The sequence below is a fragment of the Python bivittatus genome, unplaced genomic scaffold (genome assembly GCF_059951505.1).
Source record: "Python bivittatus isolate LINGU-HERP-01145 unplaced genomic scaffold, Pbiv_v1 ctg000020_np1212, whole genome shotgun sequence".
NCBI classification, from domain to species: Eukaryota; Metazoa; Chordata; class Lepidosauria; order Squamata; family Pythonidae; genus Python; species Python bivittatus.
The window spans coordinates 29,125,440-29,139,485 of record NW_028277030.1 but is presented as its reverse complement, the minus strand read 5'-3'; positions in this window follow the sequence as shown (position 1 = coordinate 29,139,485).

Genomic DNA, 14,046 nt, shown 5'->3' with positions numbered 1-14,046 from the left:
GGCTCAACTTTTGGGAAACATCAACTTCCATATACAATTTGCTCATGGGTGAATAAGAGAATACAAGTAGGGTACACTGTTGCACATTTCTTGTACAGGCAGTTCTTGCTTACCCACTGCCTCACGCAGTGACCATTCAAAGTTACAACGATGGAAAAAAAACAATGTTAAAACTGTCACAGGATCCCATGGTCATGCAATCATCATTTACATGCTTCCCAACTGGCTTGCGACAAGCAGAGTTAACAGAGAAGGCGGAAGTAAAATTGTAAGTTGCAGTCATATGATTTTTCACTTGTCCACTGTGCCACTCTGCTTAATAATTGAAGGGGAAGTGAGATGGTAAGCCTGTTGCAGTCATGTGATTTGCCACTTATCGATCGCAGCACTTAGTGACTGAGTTGCTGATCCCAATTATGGTTGCTAAGTGAGGACTACCTGTATGTGTCTCATTTGATTCCCTCTGATTACTAAGGCCTGACCTTCAAAACTTTCCATTTCTATAAAGAATTCCTCTGCCTTCATATCTTCAGTATACTTGCCAGTTGAGCTGAACTTTTAAGGTTTTAATTCCAGTCAAGGCCTGAATGGGAAATGATCTGAAAACTTGTTGTTTGCTGCATTGTTTTGGAATGCAGGCAATGGTAAGGCCAGCCCCTAGAAATCAGTTGGGTTCATACATCTTCCCATAGCTATAGCTTAGTGTGCTACATGAACTTAGCAACTGTGATGGATAAACCAGATTTTCCAGCAGGGGCCCACAACTTCTTCTGGCTGCAGGCTTTGTAGAGATGTCAAGGGACACATTCCCAATGTGGCTGGGACATGAGTTCATTTGGAGATCCCCATCCAAATGGGAAGTAGTAATGGATGCTGTAAGCATCTGCAAGGGCTTAGGCATCAATTTTGTTCTAAAGCCCTCCCCAGACCCTTCCAAAAAAATAAAAAGCAGTTATTTGGCCAAACAAGTCTGGGAGGCCCCGTGGGCTGCAAAAACTGACCTTTTGGCTCCCCTGGTTTATGGCTTAATCTTATGTGTAAACAACACCACTATGATTAACACATCACACTAGGCCAGATTAGGTTTGTTTTGGGCTTAGCATAGCACTAAACCATAGTTTCTATATTTTGTGTGAACACAGTGATTTATTCAATACATCACAGTAATAAAAGTGATATAAAAATACTTCAACCAAGTGTTGAAGGCTGTGTAGAGATGCAGATTACCCAGCCATAGGACCTGTCAGGAAAAGGCATAAATAAATAAACAGACAAACAAACAAACTTAAACCAAATGTGTCTTTTCCTGAGATCATGTGTCAGCTGCAAAGAGCAGCTAAGATGCAGTTGCTTTAATGTGTTCCCTGGCAGGAACACATTTTGTCCTTCAAATCCAAATCTCCGCATAGCCTTGGTGAAAACATGTGCAGCCAATGTAAAATTTTTCTAGGATATACTATTAACTATGTTGGTTCATTTTCTCTTTTTATAGCACGGATGTACAATCTGTATCTCAAATTGTACAGGATCCTCCCAAATTATTCTGAGCAGCTTTTAACTCTGCTCAGCTGCCACTAAATTGGAACAAGCTAAAATTAGCCAGTTTTAAGATTGGATAAGATAAGACAGGATTGATGTCATGACAATACATAGACTGGGTTTAAGAAAAATGTGTTTTTTACTTGGACATGTCTACTTGCTGCTTTGATCACACCCACTTCCCTCTTGCTCTGTCCAAGCACAGCCACAAACACATTCCATGTTTGATAACAATGCAGCCGCGATGATACGTTCCATCTTTTGCTCTCACTTCAATTTTTTCCTCCGAGTGGAGCTCATTCTGCACCTCAAGAAATGCCTTGCATGCCTGGCTGAAAGGCTTGAGGCATTACAGGTATATGTAGGTTTTACTGCCTGCATGCCAGGAGTGGGGGGAGGGGGATATCTTGTAGTACCATTTGTTTTTCAAAGTCTTCTCAATTGGATCAATAGTAAACAGTCTTAACAGACATAATTATTTCTTCTTCTTCTTCTTCTTCTTCTTCTTCTTCTTCTTCTTCTTCTTCTTCTTCTTCTTCTTCTTCTTCTTCTTCTTCTTCTTTTCTCCTCCTCCTCCTCCTCCTCCTCCCCCCCTCACCATCTCATTTCTTTAGACTATAGAAGATGAACCCAGCCTACCCAACAAATAATAAAAAACTATTTTTCTCCACAGCTTTGTTCTCCCTTTCCTAACCAATTTGTTTGTTTTGCTTTGCATGTAAAACTTTCTATTCATTATATATAAAACAAAATTAAAAGGATGTGTATGTGAATCAATGATTGACATACTCAAACAATAATAGCAAAGACAGAGTTTAGTTTTTAGTACTTTTTTTAACATGGACGAATTGTTACTTTTTGGTTAAAAACATCAAAGGGTTAGAAAAAGAAACAATTTTGTATTGGGGTCTCTGTCTTTCTCTCCTTAAAAATACTTTTAATGTTTGAAATTACATTTTCCTGCCATTCACAGATGTCAAACAGACTGGGGTTTTTCTTACCTAAAGAAAGTCTCTGTGTCATGATCTGATCGCTGTAATTAATATATTTAATAAGGGAAAATGAGGACGTTTGGAAAGTATAATTTGATGATTGGATTGCCATGTGAATGTTGAAGCTGACATGATAATGTGATTGATCTTCCTGAAACAATGCCAGCATAGAGAGCAGGAAAGAAGCTTGACTTACAAAAAGCCCCTGGGGTTCTTGAAGTGGAATGTACTTTTTCCTTTGTGAATTATATTCTTTGTACATATAAGTCAAGTTGTCACTCACATGATTCTAATCCTAAGTGTATAGTCTACTCTGATGTCAAGCCGTTACTCTGTTCCACAGGATTCCATTTGGCTCACAGATCTGATGGATCTGAAATGAAGACAGCCACTTTTGCATTGTTTAAAATATAAATGAAAGAAAGGATTAAACGGAAAGCATGTTTGCATAAAAATCTGTGTTAATTTATGTGGTTGCATGCACATTCAGAACAGTTATTATAATTTAAATAGTAGCCCATCTTTCACTGTTTCATGGAAAACGTGACCAGGTGGCCCATGTGTTTGCAGTTTCAGTGGTACGTTTAAACTTGAGCTTCAGATACAGGACTGGCCTCTAGTAAACAGGACTCACACTCCTTCCTGTAGTTTTCATGACAGCAACACCAACATGAATTGCCATTGCCTTCTCCAGGATGTTTATTTCCACTTCCCAGGCTAGTCTTTAGCTTTGGTATTTCACAACGATCTTCTCCGTAAACACCCATCTGGTCCAAACCTGCTTCATTCTTTGAGATCACCCAAGGGCAACTAGGGTGCTGCCACCTGGCTGGGGCCAGCATAATAAGCCTTTTCTTAATGCTCCCCATTGTAAATGAAGAGGCAAGCGGCAATGGTGCAAAGAGCTTCAACTGCGGCAGGGATCTGACCTTGAACGGCTGTTCAGGCAGAACCCCATTGCTCATGTCTGTTGCAGGGAGTGCTGCTGGTATATGGCATTCATTAGCAGCTGGCCTGAGTATCAGGAGAGTTTGGGCCTGGCTTCTGATGTCTTTTGACATTCAGCGAGTTCACTTTTCATCACCAGTTCCCCATTGCTGGATTTCAGCAGATACAGTCATTCTAGTTAAGACTTTTGGCTATAGACTCACAAAGCACACTCCAGGGCTTTCCCATACATTTTCATTAAGAGATACATCCCTGTTAATGACATGTGGAGATCTACAGGATACCCAAGTTTGGTGTAACCACTGAAAATCCGAACCTGAAGGTTTCAAAAAAAGTATTTCCTGAACCAAAGGCTAATCTCTAAAATCAATATATTGTGGAGACCATTGTTGTACGGTGGAGAAAAGGACAAAAGTTGAAAGACTCCCTCTCCCAATTTCTGTGACCTGCTCTCACAGGCTTACTTTGCCATCAGTGCCACAAGTTGTCCCTGGGCTGATGTGATGGTTGGATAGGATATAGGTAGGAATTATTTTAGAAGACTATATTTAGGGTGGGAGCAGAGCATTCAATTCAATGCATAGTGAATTGAATTATAACCCATAGTAGGCATCTTACTTCACACTTGTGGGTGGAATCTGGATTAAACTGAGGATTTTTAAAAACTTTGGGGGGAGTTGTTTAACTCTGTTAAGACTATTTTATTGCTTATGTTTCTGTGTTTGTATGTTTCTCATCTCAATGATGGGAAAAGTCACTTTCCAATGTTCAGCCATTGCTATTTTCAGCAATGACACTAAAAGGGTTTGGGAGCCACATGCAGACCTCAGGACACACATTCACCACTCTTGATGCACCTACAGAAAACTGATCTCACAGGAACAAACTGGGTCATTGGTGCCTCAGCCTAAGAGCGTCCCAGGATGTAGGAAATCTTGGGATGCAGGAAATAATTTGGACTTAATTTTCCAGAATCATATCCTAGGGAAAGATATATCAGGCCAATGTCTTCTTAAAGGTTCCATAGTAACTTCTTGATCTGTAATTCATTATATTTGCTACCAGCTTATATTGGGCATCAGAGAACTATTTGGCGCAACAAGCAAAACCTTGTGAGTGTGAGAAAGTTATATGCACGTACTTATACACCATCATTATGAATTGGACAAGTAGATAATTTCAGGTTTACTCATGTAGTTCTATTAACATCCTCCAAATCACTATCAATTACCTCTGCAACAGTTACTGTACCCTCTGAAAACAAGAGATGCCTTTGTATTTCAAATTTATTATGATGATCCTCATATATTACAACGCTAAATGGGTAAACCTGAACAATGAACTATTTGTTTCACTTGACTTCTAAGAAGGAAGGAAGGAAGGAAGGAAGGAAGGAAGGAAGGAAGGAAGGAAGGAAGGAAGGGAGGGAGGGAGGGAGGGAGGGAGGGAGGGAAATAACTTCCAGGCTCCACCTCCTCCATACCAAAGAGCATCACTGTCAAAAACATAGCAATCCCTTATGGGGGTGGGGGAGAGACAGCCCACCTCTCATATCAATCCTTGAAGATTTTCTCAAATAGCCAGGTCTTGTTGGCCTCTCTAAATGCCAGCAGGATTGGGCTAATCTAATCTTGGATGGTGCATTGTTCCAAAGGGGCAGCAATGGGAAAAGCCCCCCTCTGTGGTTCCTGATGGTAACAGAACTTGATTGTCTTTGTTTCTGCTGACTTAACACATTGAGAACACGGAGCAAGAAAACCTGCCTGAGTTGTTACGACTTGTAGCAGCAAAAATCTGCTCACTCACTTCATATAAAAAGGGAATATTTTGCGGCACTATGGACCATTCTCAAGAGAAGGGAGAAACTGGCAAACTCTTTTCATCTGGGGTACAGAGGATATCTAAAGCTGTCAAGCTACCATTCCCTTCTCAGGCTTAAGGAAGGGGGATACCAGAGTTCTCTCTAAGAGGAAATAGAGTTGCAACATACACACTCTACCCAAATAAGCCTTTCACACAGTTTCACCTCAATCAGTTTAGCTCTCAGATACTGCTTGTTGGGAATATGGGTCTTGAGCTGCTTTCAAAGTGGCAGATGGAAGATCCTCATGTGGAGGTGCTCAGGCCTGTTTTTGGAATCCCACCACTTTGCTTCTCTATGACCAGATCTATTTGTGATCCGACCCCATAATTTAGGGTTGCTGGGGATGGGGTATTTCTGTTTCTCACAGCTCCTGCAAAAGTGGAACTCTAATCTGGAATATCAAATAGGATAAGTGTTGGAATGAAAAACAAAACCCAAACAAGGATACAAGGACAAGTTTATTCTCAAGATATTTTTAACTTGTAGAAAGTGGTTGCAGCACTTCCACTCTCAGGCAACAGTCAACAATCTGGGAGAGAAAGCAATCTTTGAGGGAGTTTGGGCCTAAGTGGCAAAAGGTCTGCTATTAGAATTAAAGTTCCTTTGAAAATGCACATGACGATGATGTTTAACTAAAGCAAGGTACAGGATATCTAAAGACAGAACAGTATGGGTTGGGTCTAAATAATTTGACACATGAAGGCATTGATAATACATTATTGTACCTTACAATTCTTCCACTCTTCCAAAAAGATGCCTATAATGAAAATACAGAAATATGGAAATGTATTTAAATCTAATTGATTGATCATTTAATGAAAGAACTAGTTCATTCAAAGAGTGATAGGGCATATCACTAGATAAGATGCATATACACTTTTGTAATTAAAAAATTGATCAAAATAATCTCAAATCTTTTGATTAGTGTCATTTGTAGCATCATTAGGTCAATATGCTCATTTAGAGATATAACCTAATGTAATTTGATTAATGTCTCATTAATCAACTATTATTTTAAAAATGTGCAGGCATGTTTAATACTATAAAAAAAATCTTTACCAGGTTGGAGTTAAACATTCTATTAGGAACAACTAAGTCATAAGAAATAGTTGCCTTCTGTTTTTTGAAACTTTTAGCAAATATGTGAGTCGTTGAAATCCTGAAGCAGACAGTCAAAGAGGGTTGATGCATCACATCAAGTTGGGGTTTGCTGAACTATGATCTGAATAAACCAGAATTCCTGATTCATACAATATACTAAGCCAAAGCTTAGTATACCAAAGTGTGAATGAAGCCACTGGGTAAAACTTTGCATAATGGCTTTTGGTGAAACGCTTCTCCACTTCTATAACTTTTTATCCCTTGTACATGTTCCTTAGGCTTCTGTTTGTCTAAATGTTAGGAGGAGAAGGCCAGCATAGCCTGTACTATAGAAATCTGTTGGCTACAGTTAACCCTGCAGGCATACTTAGCTTTCCCCTACAAAAACAGACAGCTCCAGCTTGTTGAAAAATTACTAAATTTCCCGTAGTGCTCAAGGGCAGTTCAGGGGAAAAAAAAAAATCAGCTTCTTTACAACTCAGTGGCTTACAGAATAAAGGCAGATGGGTGCTTCAACTCAGATTGTTTCTACATCTTGGATGATTTTTATCTTAACATTTTGAACTTGATGTTAAAGAAAAGGAAGTTGCACTGACCATTTCAAATCACCCTTTAGGTAGATCCTAATATCCCTTCTGCTCAATCTGGTTTTATTGGCTTGGAGCCATTGACCAAGCATTATAACTGTAGGAGGCTTCCTTTTATAATCTCGCATCATTGTATCTATCCATCTCAGTGATATATTAAATAATATATAGTGAAGATTTGAACAGCCTGTGTAGAGATAATTTCCTAAGCTGAAAAATGACCCTGAATCCATAACTAAAACAAAGCATATAAAGATACGACTGTTGCTGAGATGTATTCAAATCACAGCAGGAAGTAGCTGATATAAATTCAACAATGGGTGCATCGCCCTGTTTCCTGTGATGTAACCATCAGGGACCATTGAAATTCCCCCAACCCTACCTCAACCACTTTGTGAATTTTCTGGAAGTTTGCAAGGATATTTAAATTTATAATATCTGGTATACCGTGTAAAAGCGATTCATCTTTCTTTCCTAGCCTGCCCAAACACAAGATATTTTTATATCTCCTCAAAAGAAGCAAGGAGAGGAATTCAGATGCCCCAAACAGATTACATGCTTTGCAGGCCAAAAGTCCCAGTTTCAGTCCCTGGCAGCCAGGGTTAAGACAGCCATCTGAAATCCCAGAGAGCTGTTCCCGATCAATTTATTAAATATAAATGTAATAAATAAATAAATTTAGAAAATACTGAGCTACTTGAAGCAACTGCCTGATTTTGATGTTCTGTGTTCCTGAATAAGCTGCTGCCAACTAAAGATCATGGGATATTAGCATCATGAAGTTCTTACAGTTTCCGGGGATTTTTTCCTGTCTTTTCACAGAATCAGAGTTTGGGAGTTATGCAGGCCTGTTCAATTGGCCACGGTAGACAAGGTCACTTCCTTGCCCATGCAAAGCAGCCGAGCTGGAGTCTCCGAGTTCAGCCACGCTCACGGGGAGCAAAGTGGGGCATGTGAAGCAGGCTGTCCAAGACATGTCAGCAGTCTTTCTCCAGCAGCTATAACCCCCAACATCACTGCCAGTATATCTGAGCGGTGCCTTGCCTGAACTTCCTTTCCTCCCCGTGGCAGGGCAGACAATCGCAGCTTAGATGGCTGCCCTGGAGGGAACTCAACATTACAAATGGTTACTAGCCACCGCTTTTTGAACCCCATCAGTGTTCTGTCTTGGGCTAGGGTTTGTTCCCCCAGCCCCATCTGCAGAAAAGGTAGCCAACCCAGCCACTGTATGTGCTTGAGAAGATGTTCACTCAAACAGCTTCGTGCACACACTAACACACATTATCCTTAAAAGAAAATGAATGGCCCAGAGTGTAACTTTCCCTTTTTACCTCTCTGCTCTTAGACCTCCCCCCGTTTTTTCCATTGTGATGAAGACCGCTGGTATTAAGCAGAGAGAGGAAGAGAGCAGTTCAGTGAAAAGATCCATGCCTTTCTCGCTTGGTTCACAAGGCTCTCCCTCGTCGGAATCCACGCAGCAGGAATACCTAGGCTTTGAGAAATCAGTGATGCTGATTTCTCTGAGAAAGGAGAATCTCCCTATTGTCAAGCAGATACCCAAAGAGGCTGCTTGATCTCTCACCCCAAATCTCACCTTGCAGAGGTCACATGGCTGACATTAATGGAGCTCTTGTCCTCCAAGAATGACCTGGGCCTGTTCTGGAGTTTTGTTTTGTCTGGGCAGAGAATATATTTACCAGTAGCTCAGGCTGTTCCTAAGCAGCTGCACACACTTGATACCAAGGAGAAGAAAACCCTTTGCACCTGCCGTGTCACAAGAGAGGCACGGATGGATGACTAGGGAAACAAAAGCCGCCGCCGCATGTCTGGAGCCATTGCCAACAGTCTCCCCAACCCCTCATCCACTTGAGAAACAATTTCTCTGAGGTCCCTTTTCTGAATCTGCCTTTTTCACTGGCACCAATTGCTGAGCCAGTGGACTGGCGATAATTAATCTCCTTTTGTGCTGTATTGTGATGTAGCAATTGATCTTGCAGGCTGCAGAGAGCTTTTGACAAGTGTTGTACAACCCAAACGCTGCCAAAAACACCTTCATTGTAGCTTATGTGCTCCTCTCTGCCCTTGCCTCAGAATTAGATTTCTGGTGAACTGACGCCATAGTCTTTGTTTGTTTGTTTGTTTGTTTGTTTGTTTGTTTGAATGGAAGCAGAGCTTAGCTGGTGTAATACTCAAGTGTAGCGTGGGGAGTTGAAAAGGCCCCCAGTACCTCACCTCTGCCATGAACGTATTCTTCTTTTTAGCAAGTAATCGCATTCTCGGTTTTAGTTCTGCCCATCTGCAATATGGAGTACAATTGGTTTAACTTCTGGGTTTATTGGAAGGGTTCCTTAAATAATGTCTGTGAAACGCTAAAGCTCCATCTGACAATTAAACATTTGGATGTATTTGGGGATGATTCATTGACTAAAGACATCCAGTTTATGAACCATAATGAATTCTGAATTTGTTATTGGGGAAGGAACTCCCAAGCACACAAGCTTCCTTCTTTGCCTGCATGGGGTTCCCTACTCGTGTTAATATTCAGAGCAGCTCTGAACACATATTGAGAGAAGCCCATAAAACATAAACTGAAGTTAACAAAGAAGCCAGCTTGCATGGGTGTTTTGTGTGCAGCACACTTTAGAGCTTTGCTTTGACTGGTTTACACCATCTAAGTCCTCCTTATAATTATGAGCATGGGTGTGGGGAAAAGCTAGAGTGGAAACTATTCTATACATGTACTGCTATTTCTGTGAGGGCTGCAACAGTCATTCCAGTTTCCTTCACATCTTCTCAAGAATTGTCCCATTATCATAACTCTGGGTGGAATGATGGCCACACTGAAAGCTTTCTCCAGATTCTATTTCTGCCTAAGAGTTCCGGCATCAGAATTCAGATCTTTCTTCTCAGGAGACAGAACCATTCATTTGCTGCCCTGAATCCCGCTACAGTTCATGTCCAGGAGCATGAGATACATTTAAAAACAAATGCAACTGACTCGCCTCCTAGGCTGCATTAGTGCTGTAAACTGAAAGCCAGCCACAGATGTGCAAAGATACATAAATAAGCAGAAAGCAGTGTGAGTGAAACCCTCGGTGCACTCAGGCATTTGGTGCACTTAAATAATGCAGTGGTTCTCCAACCTGGGCACTCTCAGGATATATGGACTTCAACTCCCAGCATTCCCCAGCTGACATGGCTGAGCTTTTGAAAGCTGAAACCTGAAATTCACCCACCTTCAGGCCATCCTGAAAAGATCTCTGATTATTTATAAGTATCTGTAGGGGGTCAGAGAAACCTAAATTCCTCTCCCAGGCAGTTGGCCTGTTTACTTTCCCTGTGCAGGGATGCACAGCCCGTGCCCCCCACTCCCCTGGTCTTGGATGCAGGCCTCATCCGAGTCCTTTAAAGAGCTGCCATTGAACTGGACTTTCAGGGTTACCAAAAGAGGAAATTTATCATACTATTTAATCAATGTCACTGTATTTAATTGTAAATGAAATCGTATTTCATTTTTACCTGACCTCACCCACTGTGCTACCTCTACCCTCTTTGGAGAATTTAGCCTCTGGCATGCCACTTACAAAATAAGATGGGAAAAGTTATGCACATATGTCTTTTCCCATTTTGGCCTTAGTGCTCCTCTTTCAAAATGTGCATCTTCCAGTTGCCTACAAAATGTGAGCTATTTTCATTGGGACTTGGCTCCTTCCAATAAAGAGCATGGACCTGCCGGTCTTCCCTGTGCAGCCCTAGCTAGGCAGCATCAACAGGGCTTGTTGTATTTGGACATGAATGAACATGAATGACTCCATCCTAAGTGGAAGAAGCAAATGTTTTAAGGGGCAGAAAATAAGCACTTATTTCTCCCCACCCCACCCCACCCCACCCCAACAGTATGGCTATAGATTTTACTCTTTCAAGAATGTTTCTCTGGATATTTGGTTGTTCTCTCCCCGCATCTCGTTCCACCAGCATACATAGGATGATGATGAGGATTATGGTTGGTTGCACAGTCAGGCAGATGTTTAGACTAGCTTTGGGATTTTTACCCACCTATCTAGCCTTTCCCAAGGACCTGGGATAGGCAGATGTTGTTGCTTGATGGTGTTATTAGCCCCCAGTGAGGCACTACCTTGATGTGGTCATGGGGCTTGCATGCTCCAAGGATGATGAATGCTATGCCAGAGGTTCAACCATACTGGACAGGTCTCAGACGAAGAGCGTCTCTCCCATAAACAATATGGTGAGACATCATTTACAGAAACCCATAGTGGATCGGTCATTGCCTGGGTCAACAAGGACCGTGCTATATTATTATTATTATTATTATTATTATTATTATTATTATTTTGTAAATGCCCATCTATATCTTCTTTCTCTGCATAATGTTGCTTAATAATTCCCAAAGGGGAAATGTGACACTTCCTGTGTTTGCATTCCAGTTGGAACCCAGAATCCAATTATAAACCCATTAAACAGTGGTAAAACACTCTCAGTTGGGAGTATGTCTTCTTTTCTTTCCAGAATTACATTTTCAGTATCCATTTACAACAATCCTGGAAGAATATTGTGCCAAGCAGCATTGAAAAAAATTATAAAAAGAATAGCTGCCTTTTGAACATTAGGAGATAGCCCCCCCCTTCCTTTCTCTACCCCTCCCTCATGCAAAAAAGTCGAAAGGATTTAGTTATTTTTAAATAGTAATTATTGCACACTACCCACGCTATTTCAAAATCAGTAACAATTAATTAGAATCTCTCCATGGGTTCCTTTGGACCTTACAAAGAAAAGAGGAAGAAAAAGGAAACTCCAACCTTAATGAAGCCTTTCAAAAATCTGCCAACGTTGCCCTTTTAAGGGCTGATTTACCACTTGGGGATCAGGTTTAACGTTTACAGTTGGCTACAGCCCCAGCTTCCAGTATGTTTCAGCTAGTGTGGAGCAGGGGTGGGCAACCTAATTCATGAGGTTCTTCCCCTACTTTTGTGGAAAGAGAGGCATTTGGAGTGGGGTGGGGAGAAAGAAAAAGATGGGGGAGAGGGCAATCCTACTGACAGTGGAAGAGGGCAGGGAGCCATCTGCAAGTGATAGGAAAAATGGGGAGGGGACAGGAAGGGGGGGAAGAAGGTAAAAATAAATGAAGAGATGCATGGAGGTGAAACCATCTGCAATTAGGCAGATCAGATCTCGGGCAAGGTCTGTCCCTTAGTAGTCTGCCAGGTGGAGTGGAAAGAGTGAGGAAAGAGAGCAAGGAAACAACAAATACTAACCTTCACATGAGCCTAGTAGCATTTCATATTGTACCTTAGCTAGCTCAAGCAGGGTTACTGAAGAAGCCACCATTTCATGGATTCGTGACCATGATGCTAAGTTATTGACCATTGTTTATAAACTAAAGGGTTGGGTTTACACAACATACCAGGCCAAAGCCAAACAAACCACATTATGGCTTCAAGCATTATGATTTTGCACAGAGAGAGGCAGAAAGGAAAGAGGAAGCGAAAGAAAAGAGAACAAGAACAGGAATGGCCTCCCCACTTTTAGCTCTGGTTCTGCCAGCATTGGCATCAACATGTTTGGAAGTACAGTCCTTCGATTCTACTCCTCAGAAGGATCGTACATTGTTTCAATGGAGTTATTCCCAGATACATGCATAGCCCAGATGACAGCCCGCGTGAATAAACTCTGAGCCAAAAAGGACAAGACTCCTTTTTTATTCTCCTTCCCAAGCAATTTTGAGCTGGGGGGTTTTCATCTTCATCCTTGATGGCCTTGGAATGCTGGGCTGGGCGGGGCGGGGGGGGGGGAGGCAGGAAACTCCTTGGAACATTCACTGTGCCCTGCTGTTGAGCTATGCCGGCTTCTGGAGTAACCAAACTCCCTTCCCTTCCACCCCACACGGGAAGGGGGGAAATAAAATACTAATGCCTCCCCATATTTTCAGTATATACTATATGCATGGGTCTGTTTTGCAAAGACAAAAAACAAAACAAAACAAAAAACAAAATCTTGCCTGAATTGTGGCATAAGGAGAAAGCTGCCCGACCTTCAAGACATCATTCTTCCTGTAGATACATTTCCATTGAAAGCTGTGATGAAGCATAAGTCCATAGTTTACAGCCAGGTGCTTTTTCCTACAGCTGCAACTGTAGCCGTAGATTGTAATGTTGCGGGGAGAGAATCATGGCTCACTTGAGGCCATCAGCTGGGGAGTGGGATACAGCTAAAGTTCAGTGCATCCTTTTTATGAGTAGGGAAAATCAAGCTAAGTAATTTTTTTACAGGGATTATGAAACTGAGTATCAACTGATGAAAAAGATCAAGATTGGGTTCACAGCCTTTGAAATCAATTAGATTCAGGGAGTGAGGACTGTCAATGGAGAAATGCCCCCCCCCCCCCTTAGGCTCTTGGAAATCACAGACACTTTGTGAGTGGAGCTGCATTGCAGCTGACCTGGAAGAAAATCAGTTCAGCTGCTCAAAGAGAACAACACTGTGGGAACACAGAGATGTTGTACCGATGTTGGATCAGTGCAACTGCCACTTGTAGGGGCACCTTCAGTTCTGGCATTCACTAACCTGCTGGCTTTAGGGCCAAATTGGCTGGAGGATCCATATGTAGGTTCTTTCAAAGGGTTAATTGGGTTTTAGTCATTAATTCTCACATAGAGCTGCTTTGAATAGCAAGCACTTGCACTGCAATGAAGGAGAGCTCCTAGCATCACCAATAAAAGTGGATTGTGGAGCATCCTTTAATTTCCTTCTATCCAGATCTTCTGAGGTAATTAAAAATGGGAAGAAATAATGGGAAACAAAAGTACTGTGTAAGTGGGATTTCAGAAATGACATGGCTGGAGTAGAAATTTCACTTGTCCCAACCCATGCTTAGTAGTCCCAAGCCAGGTCATGCTCCTGTGTGCAAATGCCGGAATAAAGGAAAAGAAGGAGATCCACTGCCTGCCACATAATTAACATAATATGTGAGTGTCTCCGAATATTGGTGTTCACAGTG